At 43.8% G+C, this 14,328-nt stretch overlaps 1 protein-coding gene across 2 annotated transcripts in view; it reads left to right on the top strand.

The window, feature by feature from the left end:
• Positions 1 to 2,662: 2,662 nt before the first annotated feature.
• Positions 2,663 to 14,328, top strand: part of JAK1 (Janus kinase 1) — a 125,298-nt gene continuing 113,632 nt past the window's right edge. For both annotated transcript variants that reach the window (XM_081055912.1, XM_081055910.1), the window contains exon 1: positions 2,663 to 2,896. The gene's annotated coding sequence lies outside the window, so the exon portion shown is untranslated. The remainder of the gene's footprint in view (positions 2,897 to 14,328) is intronic.

The following is a 14,328-nucleotide window of genomic DNA, read 5'->3' on the forward strand; positions in this document are numbered from 1 at the left end:
ATTTCTCCTATTTCTCCTTTTACACTCCCTCCTTCCCTGCCTCTCTTCCAACCCACCACCATGTATGTTCCCTATAGAGTGATTTTAATTTCTTTTTCTATTCTCAAAGATAAAATTGAATTCCTCAACCAATTCAGTTGGTGGCGTTCTTGGTTAACTTGTCAACTAATTCGGACAATTTGGGAGTCATGTGAAATTCCTCCCTCTGCCTCAGCACCCACATGTAATCAGGTACCACGTACTGTCTACGCTGTCCCTTTAGGTTTTTGACATCTTACTGGTGTCCTTCCCTCGTCCACTGCCTTAGATATGTTCTCATCAGTTGCAGCCTGCAGAGCCTGCAGCTCTGCAGTGCTATGAGATTAATCTCCTTGCCCTCTGATCCATTTTCTGCATCATCCCTAGATTAGTGGTCCTCAGTGAGGTGATTTTTGTCCCCCCAGAGGACATTTGGCAATGTCTGAAGACATTTTTGGTTGTTACAATTGGGCCAGGAGTAGGGTTGGGGTATAGAAGGGTTGGAGGAGGAGTTAAGGGGGATTGCTACTGGCGTCTGGTAGAGGAATAGAGGACAGAGATGCCATGCTATGTATGCTGCTAAACATCCTACAATGGACAAGAGAGCCCCCGTAACAAAGAGTTTTCCTGCCCAAAATGTCAATAATGCTGAGGTTGAGCAACCCTGCCTTCAAGTGATTCTTCTAAAATAAAAACCTGCTTAAATAACTCAAAAACACACTATTTCTTTTAGCCAAACGTTTTTGCATAAGGCTCATCTTTTCTTATTCCCCAGCCACACAGCATGTGCTTCTACTGTCTGAATATGACATCAATTCCCTGGCTCCTGTGACTTATCTGATGCTTGTAGTTTCTTTTCTTGATTTCCTCAGGCTGGGTTGGGTGATTCTCTTCTGTGATCACTTCTAGAAGAGAATGAATCGCATTGAATTGTTGCTTGTCTGTCTCCCCCACTCCACTGTGAGCACCCAGAGGTCAGAACTGGGTCTTTTTTTCTCGGAATCCTCAGCACCTAGAGCAATGCCCGGTACAGGGGAATGGATCTAAAGCCATCTCAGCCAAGGCTGTCTCTCCTTAGCCCTGCAAAGCAGTCAGATTTATTCTTGGGGACAATGGGGTTATTGCTGCCGTCCTGAATTTCCATTTTCTTTACCCTCCACCTTACCTAAAATGTGGTTCATGTTTGTCTCCATTCATGTCACTCCCACCTGTTCTTTAATTAAGGCCCAGCTCAATAAAAATCATGATAATTTACCAAGCTCACCACATGTGCCGGGCCTGCATTATCTTAGTTCATCTTCAGCATAATCCCTATAAGGTATTGTTCCAGTTTACCAGGTAAAATAAATGATGTAAACAGTCTGAGTGCCAGGGGAGGCAAGACATGCTCACAAGCACACATGTTGTAGACAGCTGGGCCACAGCCCTTCCTGCTTGATTCTCTTTTCTCTAGTAGCTCTTCTATCTCCTTCCGGAGGCATGTTGGAGATCCGTTAGTCTGCCCCACGACTTTTACGAGTAAACTGCAAATTGTTTAGGGTAACACAAGTGGTTGGTTAATGGTGGGAGCCAGGCCTCAAATCCAGGACTCTAGATTTGAATGATCTTTTCACTCACCAGTACCACACCCAGCACTTCTTGCTCAGTATGAGAAAAGTTGCAGTCAACTCCCCACCCCCAACCCCCCAAGTTATCAGCGTAGTGTATTCAGAGGAGGTGGGGCAGGCTCTGTTCATGGTGACCTGAGCTGCAAAAGCCTGCCCATGCACGGCCTAGGAGGATTTTCAGAGGGAAGGCTCTGGAGTGTTTTAAGCTTGGGAGTGAGGAACAGATTTGAACTTTTGAAAGCTGTCTGTGGAGAACTGATTGGAGATTGGAGTGAATGCAGAGTGACAATTTAAGACATGTTTTGTGGCCCTTCAGGTGAGAGATTGTGGCAGCTCCAATCGTGTCACTGAAACACTTGGAGAAGCTAATGGACCGGAGAGACATTTAGGAAGTAAGATGGTCAGGATTTGGCCATAGACTGCGAATGGGGTGTGAATCCCACCCATAGTGTGACATTGATCAAGATACTTACATCTCAGTGTGTTTCCTCATGGATAAAATGAGGATACTCCCTACTTGGAGGGATTATTAGTAAAAAAATGAAAAGTGCTGGACACATTAAATATCAGTAAATATCAGTTCTTATTACTATTACATATAAGTTTGTTTCTTTTTTTTTTTTTAATTGAAAAGAACTCTAAATAAGGAACAAGTTGGATCTGAAGTAACTTGTCAACGTTGGAAGATTTATTTCTCAAGTTCCCGTGCGTCCAGTGCTCCACCAGTTTACCTCTTAGGCGGTTGGGGTAAGGGGCATCGCAGGGCACAGAGACACGGACGCGGGAGTGGTCAGCCTACGGCCCAAACGTGACAACGTGACATTCCGCGCGGGGGGACCTCGCATCGCTAGATCAGTGCTTCCAGAAGCCGGGGCAGGAACCGGCGAGTAGGGGCCGGGGCGGGCGCCGCCGGATGGGGGCGGGGCGGGAAGGCTGTCCGCGCCCGGGCCTGCGCGTGGGCGGCGCTGCCGCCTCGACCGCGGCCCCCGCCCCCCGTTCCGGGGCTGCCGCCCGTGACATCAGTGGGAGGCGGAGCCGGCCGCGGGTGGGAGGCGGGTGCGTCGCGGAGCGCAGGCCGCCGCGGCCTCCGAGGACCCAGCAGCCGCGGACGCGCGGGCCCGCGCCCAGCCTCGGTCGCCCACCTGCGCCCCTTCCTCCGCCCCGGGCGCGCGCTCGCCGGGGCCCGGAGGCGCTGGCCGCTCGGCGAGCAGGCCTCCCGATCGGGACCCGCCGCCACCCGGAGCCCCCGGGCTCAGGCGCACACGGAAGTGGTGAGTGTCACGGAGGGGAGTGGGGAAGCCCGTGCGGCTGCCGGCGCCAGGGCGAGGGTCGCGGATCCCCGCGCCGGCTGCAGACGCGGCCGCCGCTCTCGGGCCCCCGGGAGGGCTCCGCGAGCGCGCGCGGGGCTGGGGGCCCGGGTGGGGCGCGGACGTGCGAGTGCGGGCGGGGGATTTCCAGCCGAGCGGAATCGGCGGGTGGCGGGGAGGTCGCGGGGCGGGGGCCCGCGCGGGGGGGGGGAAGGTCAAGGCGCGCCGCCCCCTCCCCCCGGCGCACACCAACTTTTCATAAACAAGCCGGGAACGCCGACATCCTGTTTATACCGGCCCGCGATGCGGGCGCGGGCTTGAGGGCTGACGTCCCTCGCTGGCGCACGGGGAACTCGACCGCCGGCTCTCGGGTGCAAGTGCCGGGGGCGGGAGGAGGTGTCCTCTGGCCTCGGAACCGAGGGTCTCCGAGGTTTTCCTCCTGCTAGGGTTTGGGGCCGTGTTTGCGGCGTGGGCTGGTGCCCCCTCTTCTTTTAGGCTCTGCTGGGACCCAGGCCCCAGGCAGCCAGAGATAAGGGCGACAGCAGCACCCCGAGCTAGAGGGCCAGGAAAGAGGAACACACAGAGAGAGCCACCAGGGGAATTGCGAATCCCACTGTAAAGGGACTGACTCACCGAAACGGCGGGTCTCCGGCCCCCCCCCACCCCCCCGGTCTGATTCCTCAGACCCCATCCGCGTGCGGTCGTCGAGCGTCCAAGCGAAGTCTGGCTTTAGCAGGAGTAGTAAGCTCCCCTGTCAGGGCCCTCTCCAAGGTTCCGGGGACGGGGGCTCCTTGGGTGTGTGTTTACCCCAAGGAATTTCTCTAGGGAGACGAGATAAACGGTGTGATTATTGCCAGGTGTTTTTGCACATTGTTTTGATTGTATGTTTTCTGTCAATTCCTGTGTGTCCCTGGGGAAGCAGATCCCGGTCTGCCACTTAATACATAGCTCTGAGCTGTCTTCTGCTCCTGGTTGGACACATGCTATTAACATTTTCTCTTCCCTTCCTGCGTCCCTTCCTCCCTCCCTTCTTCTCTCCCTTGTCATAGGTTTTTCTCTCTCAGTAGCAGGAGTTTATAGCTGTATAACATTGTCATTACTTCTTTCAGGGAGGAAAGCATTAAAAACCTTGGAGAGTTAAGTGATGAGTATAATGCAGAAACAATTAGATGTGATCCTGGAGTCTGTTGGCTATTTTTTAAGAAAAGGATTCGAGTTAATGGGCATATGCACAGTGGAAAATTTTTAAATCTTTTTTTTTAAAAAGATTTTTATTAAAATATAGCTAACATACAATGTTAAATATCCTTCTAAGTGTACATCACAGTTATTCAATAGTACCCACCTGGCACTATACATAGTTATTACTATATTATTGGTTATATTCCCTGTGCTAAATGAGTGATCACCATATAAGTCCAGCATCTGACACCGGGCTATGTCACACAATATTATTGACTATTTTTCCTATGCTGTACATTACATCCCCATGACTTATTTGTTTTATACCTGGAACTTTGAACCTCTTAGTCCCCTTTACCTTCCCCGCCTTTTTAAATTTGTCAATTACAGTAAACATTCAATATTATATTAATTTCAAGTGTACAGTATAGTGGTTAGACATTTACACAGAAATAAATTTTTAAACGAGCATTTTAAATTGATTAAAGCTTTGTTCTTTGTTTCCAAAACACCTTTCTGTGTTGATTTTTGCTTTTGTTTTGGTGACTGACGTTTTCCAAGACTGGAGAGTTGTTTTCACTGAAGGATCAGTGGATCAGTGTGTTCTTTTGTACTTTGTGGTGAAGGTTAATGGAGACCACGAGGGTACTAGACACTTTGGGTCCAATATGCTTTGCAGTAGAGAGAAAAAGTCTCCTATGTATAGATCAAGATCACGTTTAAAGACATAAGTACATTACACCTGAGTGTGGACATTATGAATAGGAATAATCATAACCTCTTCTTAATTCTATACATCATATTAACTAAGTACTTTTACTATATTTTAGTTTCTCTTAATAAAAATAGCTGCAAAAATGTATTTTTTAATACTAGGATTGCAGTGTGACACTACATTAAATAAAAACCAGTTTAGGTAATTATCCTATTCTACAATAAATTACTACCATTGGGAAATGATAATAGAGGGTGAATAAGTTATATAATACATAGATAAAATATTCAAACATTTCTCAAAATATAGCTACGTTTCAATTTGCTGTAATTTAGGCAGTCTAATATCAGTTTGGCTGATGTTATACTGTAATTATCTCTTTCTGATCATTCGGTGTCCACATTTACAGATTTAAGGTGTTAAAAGGAGTTAGGTTGCAAAATCTTTTCTAAATTTGCTAAAAAGCTGGTGAAAATAAGGAATTTTGAGGGTGGAGTTGCTTTTGCAGGAATGCAAACTCGGATTAAATGGCGTGAAGAAGCTTAAACTGAGTGTCTGTATAGAATGTGAGGTTTGTTACTTTAAATTCTGGGTTCACAAACACTAGTGGTTCAGACCGCAAATTCTAGTAATGTTCCAAAGTTATCGCTGAGTTTCTTCTGAGTAGCTTTAAGTAATACTTATTTGGATAGAAACCCAGCTGAAGCAAATATTGAGAACATGTATAGGTTTATACTTATCTTTATAGAGGGAACAGTAATAAGGTTTATTAGCAAAGACCGATATCTTTTTACTAACTCCTCTGTGTTTTTTCCCCCTAAATATACACATATCATTTTGTATATCTCTATTATGTATGTCCTTACTATGTTCTAAGGAGATAATAAGCTTTTAGATTTATCGCTTGAGATAATATTTGTACAAGGAGATTTTCTTGTCCAGTCTACATTTAAAATAATTTTTTTAAGTGGATAGGGAATTGGTTAATTAACTGAAGCTCGCTGAGCAAGCAGCATGTGATACTCTGTGATTTATGTGGCTCAATGATATATGGAGCCTTGTCATAGAGTAGAGGTGCCAAAAGGAATGTCTCAGATTATTTTAGAGCAGTGTTTTTCCACGAGATATGATTTTTGCGCCCAAGGAGATGTTTGTTGTTTTTGGAGACGTATTGCATGTTATAACTTAGGGAGTGGATGTGGGAGGAGGCAGTTTATTGTACATAGGGAGTAGAGGCCAAGCATGCTGCTAAACATCCTATAATGTGTGGGGCAGCCCCCAACAACAAACAGTTATGTGGCTCAAAATGTCAGTAGTTCTGGGGTTGGGAAATCCTATTTTGGAATGCCAGGTGGGGAACAAGAAGATCCAGGCTTCTGTCATGGCCAATTATTTCACTTCAGCTCCTGTTTTCCTTTTCTGGAAAATGGAACTAAAAATATCCACCTTGGCCATCTCACAGAGTTGTTGGGGGAAAATCAGGTAAATAATGCATGGAAACTGAGTGCTGCACAAATCATAACTATTATGAAGACACGATTTTTTAAATAAATGAGTTGTTAGATATACTGATAGTTGAGGAGGAATGAGGTTAAGGCAATATGTTCAGTGAAGAGATTGGATGGCCTGGTATTATTGAATTCTTTGTTATTCATTTTTGGGAGCGAAGGATTTCTCTCTCTCTCTCTCTCTCTTTTTAAAGGAGGGCACAGCTCACTGTGGCCCATGCAGGGATCGAACCGGCAACCTTGGTGTTATCAGCACCGTGCTGTAACCAACTGAGCTAACCAGCCACCCTGTGAAGGATTTTTTTAAAATGTAGTTTTCTTATGATTAGAACATAAACTTTTTTAGTGCTATAATTTCTTTAAACATAAAGATTATTTTCTCATAACGAGGGAAAACTCAGTGTAGAAAAATTAGAAAACATAGGAAAGTAGAAAGTAGAGAAAAGTCATCCATGGTCTCTATTTCCTTTCCCATTTAAGAAAATCAAGTTCTTACCAATTTTTCTAGAAGAGTTAGTGATGGAAAAGGGGGGAGCAGTTGGTGACTAAGGAAGGTGCTGTTTGTTTCTATGCCCTTCATTTTCTCTTTTTTAATGCCTACGATATACAGGTAAATTCCATGATATGAGATATTAGAGAAATTGGTTCCTTGTTTTGATACTTTGCGGGCTAACCTCCAAGCCCTGGTCTTGTTCGGCATGTTGTTTCCTCTCTGTTTCTTGTTCTCCCCTGTACTCAGCTAGGTGTGCCCTATTGCTTCCTGTCTTGACAACCCTATGGTAACATGGGGTTTTAAACAGCTGCCATGTTGAAATAATCGGGTTTCGGGGGCAGGAAACTACTTCCTATGAATATTTTTCCCTCTGAAGTGCACCAGCTTTTTTTTTTTTTTTAGCAGTTTGAGGCAAGAAGAAAGCATAAAGGATTAAGTTCATTTCCATGATATATTTACTTCTAAGGTTTTATGATCCATTATTCTTAACAGCTGGCAGTGGCCACACAGTTTTCCTTGGTACTCTGCGAGTAAATTGCCCATTCCCAAAGCAAGACCTGCTTTAGTAGCAGAACAAAAATTTTTTGAAGTCTACTTCTGCCAAATGGCAGAGCTGGTCTCTGTTGAGATATTTTTAATCTGTGGTAACTGAATTTACTTAACAGTGATATTCACACAGCACTTTGTGTGTTCGTTTATTCATTCAGTAAATACGTGTTGAGCTACTGCTATGAGTCTCAGAACAAAACAGGCAAAAGTTCTTGCCCTTACAGGGTTGACAATCTAGTGGAAGACCCCGCTCATTCAGAGTTTTTCGGTTGCAGATTATACACCTACAAGTAAGTAAATCCTACTTTGTGATTGTAGAACATTTCCTAGAAATCTTCATGACACTCTTTTCAAATCTGAGGACTAAGAAGTAGCTTCCCCCTTTCCCCTTTTTTTCTATTCCAGATTAATTAACTCATTCTTTGTATGTACAAACATGTCTTTGGGTACCTACTAAGTTCCTGGCAGGCGGATAAGAAAGTTTACATAATAAGCCTGTTGTGTGCAGCCATCACATAGTGGGGATGATGTTGTAGTTGGCATTAAGAGAGCCGGGACCCCTAAAGAGAGCTGGGACCCCTAAAGAGAGCTAAGCCTTACTGGGGGCAAGTGGTGGGTGGAGGTTGGGGTGGAGTAAGAAGCTGCTGTCAGGATTGCAACGGGAACAAGCTCAAATAAGAGATTTTCTGTAGAATGAAAGCTAGTGAGGAATCTTTGCTCCACGAAAGGTACTTGAACTCTGCAAGGAAGGAGTTACTTAAGAGGATTTGGGAGTAGGAGGCTGCCTCTGTGAAACCTGAAAAAAGGAAACCTCACACACTGTTGATGGGAATGTAAATTGGTCCTGAAAAAATTAAGAATGGAATTACCATATGACCCAGCAATCCCTCTCTTGGGTATCTACCCCCAAAATCTGAAAACATTTATCTGTAAAGATGTATGTCCTCTGATGTTCATTGCAGCATTATTTATAGTGGGCAAGACATGGAAACAACCACGGTGTTCTTTGATAGATGATTGGATAAAGAAGATGTGGTACAAATACAAATGGAATACTACTGTGCCATAAGAAAAGATGAAATAGTGCCATTTGCAACAACATGAATGGAATTTGAGATTGTTATGCTAAGCTAAATAAGTCAGGCAGAAAAATCAAGAACCATATGACTTCACTGATATGTGGGATATAAAACTGCAAGCAACAAAGGAACAAGACAAACAAAAACTCATAGACACAACAGTTTAGAGGGTAAGGGAAGAGGCGGGATGCTAGAAGAGGGTAAAAGGTCAAATACATGGTGATGGAAGGAGAACTGAGTCTGGGTGGTGAGCACACAATGTGACATATAGATAATGTATCACAGAATTGTACGTTTGAAACCTATGTAATTTTACTAACCATTGTCATCCCAATAAATTTAATTAAAAAAAAAAGAGCTGTGGTTATCTGCAAGGAAGGCAATAATAAATTTAACCCAGATGGGGGGGACTAAATCAGGTCAACTTATACTTCTGGATGGAAAACAGACTGATTTATTTTATTTCAGCCTTCTTTTCCATAATCTGTGTTTTTAGAGGCTCTGGAGCCAAACTGCTTGGTTTGATCATGCCTGTGAGAATGTGGGCAAGTTATACCTGCTTCCTTATCCATCCAGTGAACATAAATGTGGTACTTACCTCTGAAATTATTTTGAGGATTGAATGACTACACCTAACGATTTTGGAATAGTGCAAGGCACATAGTGCGATGTAAAAATTTGTTAGCTTTTTTGTTTTTTTGGGGGGGAGGAACTGGTGATTATGCTATGTGTTGAAAACAAAATAAAGAGCTCAAATTATATTCCAAATGCTTTTTAAGATTGTAGGGAAGTGCAGCCCACTAAATGCAAAACAGAGTAGCCGATATAGTCTATAGTAGAAAAGCTTCAAGTAGAAAGGGATAAATCAAGAAAAGATGAGGCACTTAGGGAAGGCAGGCCCAGAAGACTTTATTATGTAGACAAGCACCAAAGGTTTTAGGTTTTACTTTATTTTTAAGGAAAGATGAGAAACAAGGGTGCCTTTAATTTAGCTTTAAATGCCACCCAAAGTATATAATTTGGTAGAAATGTATTAGACTTCTTGGGAAAGTCAATATAAAGGTACTGTGTTGCACTCACTTAGTCAGTCTACTTAATAAGCAGTGCACTCTTGGCAGGGAGGTACAGCATACCTGTTGGTAAAATGGTGTCTTCAGACTTGTGTGCAAATTAGAAATCTTATAAACCGGATTTGCTGCGTAAGGAATTATAAGAGTTTAAAGGAAGTCTTAAATATCTACTCAGTTTCCCATGAATCCTGTTTTATCAGCTTCTCTTTCCATAGATGTATTTATCGTGCTTTCCTACAGCATGATTTGTCCAAAATATAAAATTGTACATAAAGTCAGCCCTTCCTACTAATCATATTTTAAGTGTCTCCTTAGTTCCTTCTGTATGCTTATGTTGCATTTCTTCATACTCTCAAGAACAGTAGTTGATGATATTCTCATGCCATGTGCTTTGACAGCGAAGGAGTTTTCTCTGTCTTTTCCTTGTCTTCCCACTTGAGAAGGAAAAAGACAGCGAAACTCCCCGATATGTATTTGGGAGGTGGGGCAGTTGGGAGGGAAGTCCAGTTCAAGTGGTGAACAGGCTGGCCTGAGGTATTGAAAAAATACTTAAGGTCTATTATTATTTTCAGGTACTTTGGGTAACTCAAACAAGATCAAATATATAAAGCAGAAACAATTTGTAATTAATGCAACTCTTGTTTTTAATGGCGTTTTCAAGGGCTTACGGGTATTTTTACTGACAATTCATTCAGTTAAGTATAGTTTAATCTGTAGGCTTATTTGCACAGTTAATTTGCTCAGATTATAGAAAGGTGGTAATTGATAGCAATTTTTTTTAGATTAGTAGAATTAGAAACAATTTTATGTTACAGTAAGAGAAAAGACAAAAGAAGAAAATCAACGAGAAAACAATCTGCCAAGTGTGTATTTTCCTAGTGAAAAATCTTGTTATTAAGCACACACAGGCAGACAGAGTGATTCACATCCTAAAGATATGATCTTTGGCCAGGTCCACCTGCAAACCCATTTTAGGGCTGACTCACAAAACACACACTTAAAAAAGTAAGATGAATTATGCCTCAATTTAAAATTGGACTGATTTTGTTCGGTTAAAGCCATTCTGTAAAACTTTACGCAGGACTTAGTCACTGTCTATTAGTTACCTAATTGGGAAAATCATTGGATGTATGTTGGTGTCTCCAAAGAACCCCATCTTTGTAGTCGTTTAGAATGATGGTTCACTCAGGTTGGTTAGATGTGGAGGGGGAGGTCAGAGGAAACCCGAGTGGTCTGCACATCAACTGTAAGCCCACTTGATGTATATTTAGGAAGCAGGCCACTTGTGATACACAGACTGAGATAACTTAGAGATAAACACGCTCAGGTTTTTCATGTTTATTCCTTTGTTTAACGGTTATCTGTACATCACGTATTATGTGAGCACAAGACAAGCCTGATTCTTGCCCTCAGGAAGCTTCCTTGCTAGTGGAAATCACAATAATTCAACAGTTACACAACTGTTTGTTACAATTATGCTGAGCACCAGGAGAGATGTCTTAGTTTGCTATAAAGCAGAGGTGGGGGTGTAAGAAGGGAGAAGGGTCTCTGTGGTACAATTCTTTACATTGAAATCTGAAGGGTGAAAGTGAGCCAGGCTGAGAGGGTGAGGAAGTTTTCCAGCCAGGGGAAACAGCATGTGCAAAGGGCCTGAGGTGGAACTAGCACTCTGAGACAGCGGAGCAGAGGACAGATGCCGGCTGCTGCGGTGGGGGGCACTACATCAAGCAGAGCCTTATGGGCCATATTACTCTGGGCTTTATCATAATGTAGCAGGGGGAATTGAGGCTTTAAAACAGCACGAGATGATGGGATTTGAGTCATTGTATGAAAACAAGGATTCCACCCCCATCGCTACTGCCCCTGGAAGCACCTTTCCTCTCTCTTTGCCCGGCTCTGCTATCAGATGCCTTGAAAGTGTTCACTGCCTCCCACTCACTCATTCTTTAACCCTTTGCAGCCTGACTGCCACCTCCACATTCTTGGGATTGCTTCTTTGAGTGACCTTCTTGCTGTCACTTTTTTTCCTGCTCTTGTTGTCTAAAACATTTGAAAACTGCTAAATACACGCTTCCTGAAAGATGTCCCGAAACCCCACTGCTGTCTGGCTTTAAAGACACAATACTTCTTCCTTTCTCTGTCTTTGCTTTCTTCTCTTTGGTATCTTTCTCTCATCTCTCCCCTTCACCCAGTGAAGACTTCTCTAAAGGTTTTGCGAATGGCAGATCTCATTTGTTCCTTAAAATGGTGCAGGTGACCTGCTTTCATTTGCGCTTCAGGGGTCCCTTTGTCTCATATTCCTCCTTCATCACTCTCTGCCTTCCCAAATACTGGTTGGCAGCTCCAGGCACTATTCAAAGCACTGGAGACGCTGTGGGGAATAACAGGCAAGACCCCTGTCCGAAGGAGCCAACATTTTAAGATGTTAAACATGTTGATAAACAGGCTTATTTCGGGTGGTGGTAAGTGCAATAGAGAAAACTGGTAAGGGACCAGGTGGAGAATGCTTAGGTGGGTGGGGGAGGGGCTACCGCTGAGGAAGGGACTTTGGAGCTCAGGTCAGAATGAGTGAGAGTAGGAGCCAGGCCAGACCATGATCTGGGGAGGAAGAGTGTGCCAGGCAGGGGGAATAGCACGTGCCTCAGCCCTGCTGGGGTGGGAGTGGGGAGGCAGGCGGGGATTTCATGCTGGGCTCCTTCACCTAGATGTCTTGTTGACACCTCACATTTAACTGCTCCAGAATTGACGTCATCTCGCTTTCTGACCCAGCCATACCAATGGATGATTTCTGTTTCCTCTTAATGCCGTATCTGTCCTCCACCCTGAAAACCTTAGACCTGTGATCAGAAAACGTCTCTGTAAAGGGCGAGACAGTAAATATTTTTAGCTTTCAGGACCATGCCTTGTCTGTCACCTTTATGCAGTTCTGCTGTTGTAGAACTAAAACAAACATAGATGGTATGTAAACCAACGAGTGTGGCTTTGTTCCGATAACACTTTTTGTACGGACACTGAAATCGGAATTTCTAGTTGTCACAAAATATTCAGTTTCCCATCCATTTAAAAGTGTAAAAATTTGTAGAGCTCCTTGACTGTACAAAATAGGCAGCAGGCCAGATTTGGCGCTTGGCCAAAGTTCACCGACTGGCACCTCATCTCCATCTCTCCCTTTCCTTGTTCGCCAGACCACGGGGATGGCTGGCAAGGCCCTCTGCGTGCTCCCTCCCAGGGTATTGCACTTTTGCTTTCTCACCATTCCCTGCCACTTACCTTGCTTGCTTTTACCTGGGTGATTGCAGTAATCTCCAGTGTAGTCTCCTTGCTTTTTGCCTTTTCCCTCCACACATTAAATAATCTTCCTGCAGCTTGACCCCAGTCATAGAATTTCCTGGCCACCTGCCTTTGGAAGCCCTTCTTGCACAGAAAACAGTCCGAACTCCACCTTAGTGTGGTATTCAAGGCTCTTTTTGATAAGACCTCAACTTTTCAGCTTATTCTCCCATTTCTGTCCTCCTACACTATGCCCAAATCAGTCACTGTTTTATTTTCGACCCTTGAGACATTTCTCATATTTTTTACATTCTTCTTCTTTTTCTTCTTCTTCTTTAACACACTTTGCTCATACCTCATGCTCTCTATCTGTCAAAATTCTATAACTTCCATGGACCCTTCCTTCATATGTCCCTGACCGTTCCCCCAACCCCCAACCGAAGGGAATGTCTACCCGTAGTACTTGGGTGCTGTGCGGCCTGCGCTGTCTTCTGGGGCACCATGCTCTGCCTGTGCTGTGGTTCTTTTGCAGACTTACCTCCTCTGTGAAATCCCAGGGTCCTTGAGGACAGGACCTGTCTTATTCATTGTAATGTCCCCTTTCACAGTAGGCACCTGGGTGTTTATTGACTAACTGCTCAACCCTGTGTAGATATGTGCAAATCGTAGAGGTTCAAAAAGTGGGAATGTTTTCCCAAAGGGAGTTTGGTCAAACTAAATTCTTACATAAACTAGTACAGTGTGCAAAAGAGCACCGAGTATTTTGTAAGGTTTTGGTGATATTCTTGGTCCTGTCATTGGCTTCCATGCATAAGTTCAGGCAAGTTATTGATGCTTCTCTTCAGGAATTTCTGTGTTTCTTTTTATAAACAAAGAAAAAAGAGTGCTCTGTGATTCGTCATGATTCCTGGCCAGAAAGCTTAGAGCCAAGTTATTTGCTTGTTTAGATTGCTGTCTGTTTTCCTTATAAAATCTCCCTGCCTCAGTCTCCCACCTGATCACTTGTCACGTGTACTAAGTTCTCCTTTTAGTGAGTGGTTCTGTTGTATATATCTTTTATCTAGGTTGCCTAAACTTTTTTGGGGAGGGGGTGGGAAGTAACAGAAATATGAATAATAAATACTGGCCCCTTGGTTTACCCAAGATGGTAGAAGATAAATATCTTGGAAGACACAGGCAAAAAGGCTGTGGGGCCATATGGGACTCATGATATGGGTCTGGTGGAAAATGAGGAAAGCGCTTTATGAGTGTCTTGTAATCTTTTTGGTTAACAGGTGCTTGGGGTAGGTCATGTTTCCCAGGTTTGTGGGGTGTGAAGCACACCTTCCCAAATGGGAAGAAGTAGCAAAAGGATGAGACTGAAGATTAGTAAGCTTTTACTTTGTGTCAGCTGTTGGTGCGTTGTATTTGCTACTTAATAGCCAGAGAGTTAAATCTTAATGGCATCATTTCCTCCATGAGCAAACAAAGCTAATAAACGGCAGAGCTGGAATTCAAATTTGAAGCTCTCTGGCATTAAAATAAAACCCC

Source organism: Rhinolophus hipposideros, assembly GCF_964194185.1.
Source record: "Rhinolophus hipposideros genome assembly, chromosome: 8".
Lineage (NCBI taxonomy): Eukaryota > Metazoa > Chordata > Mammalia > Chiroptera > Rhinolophidae > Rhinolophus > Rhinolophus hipposideros.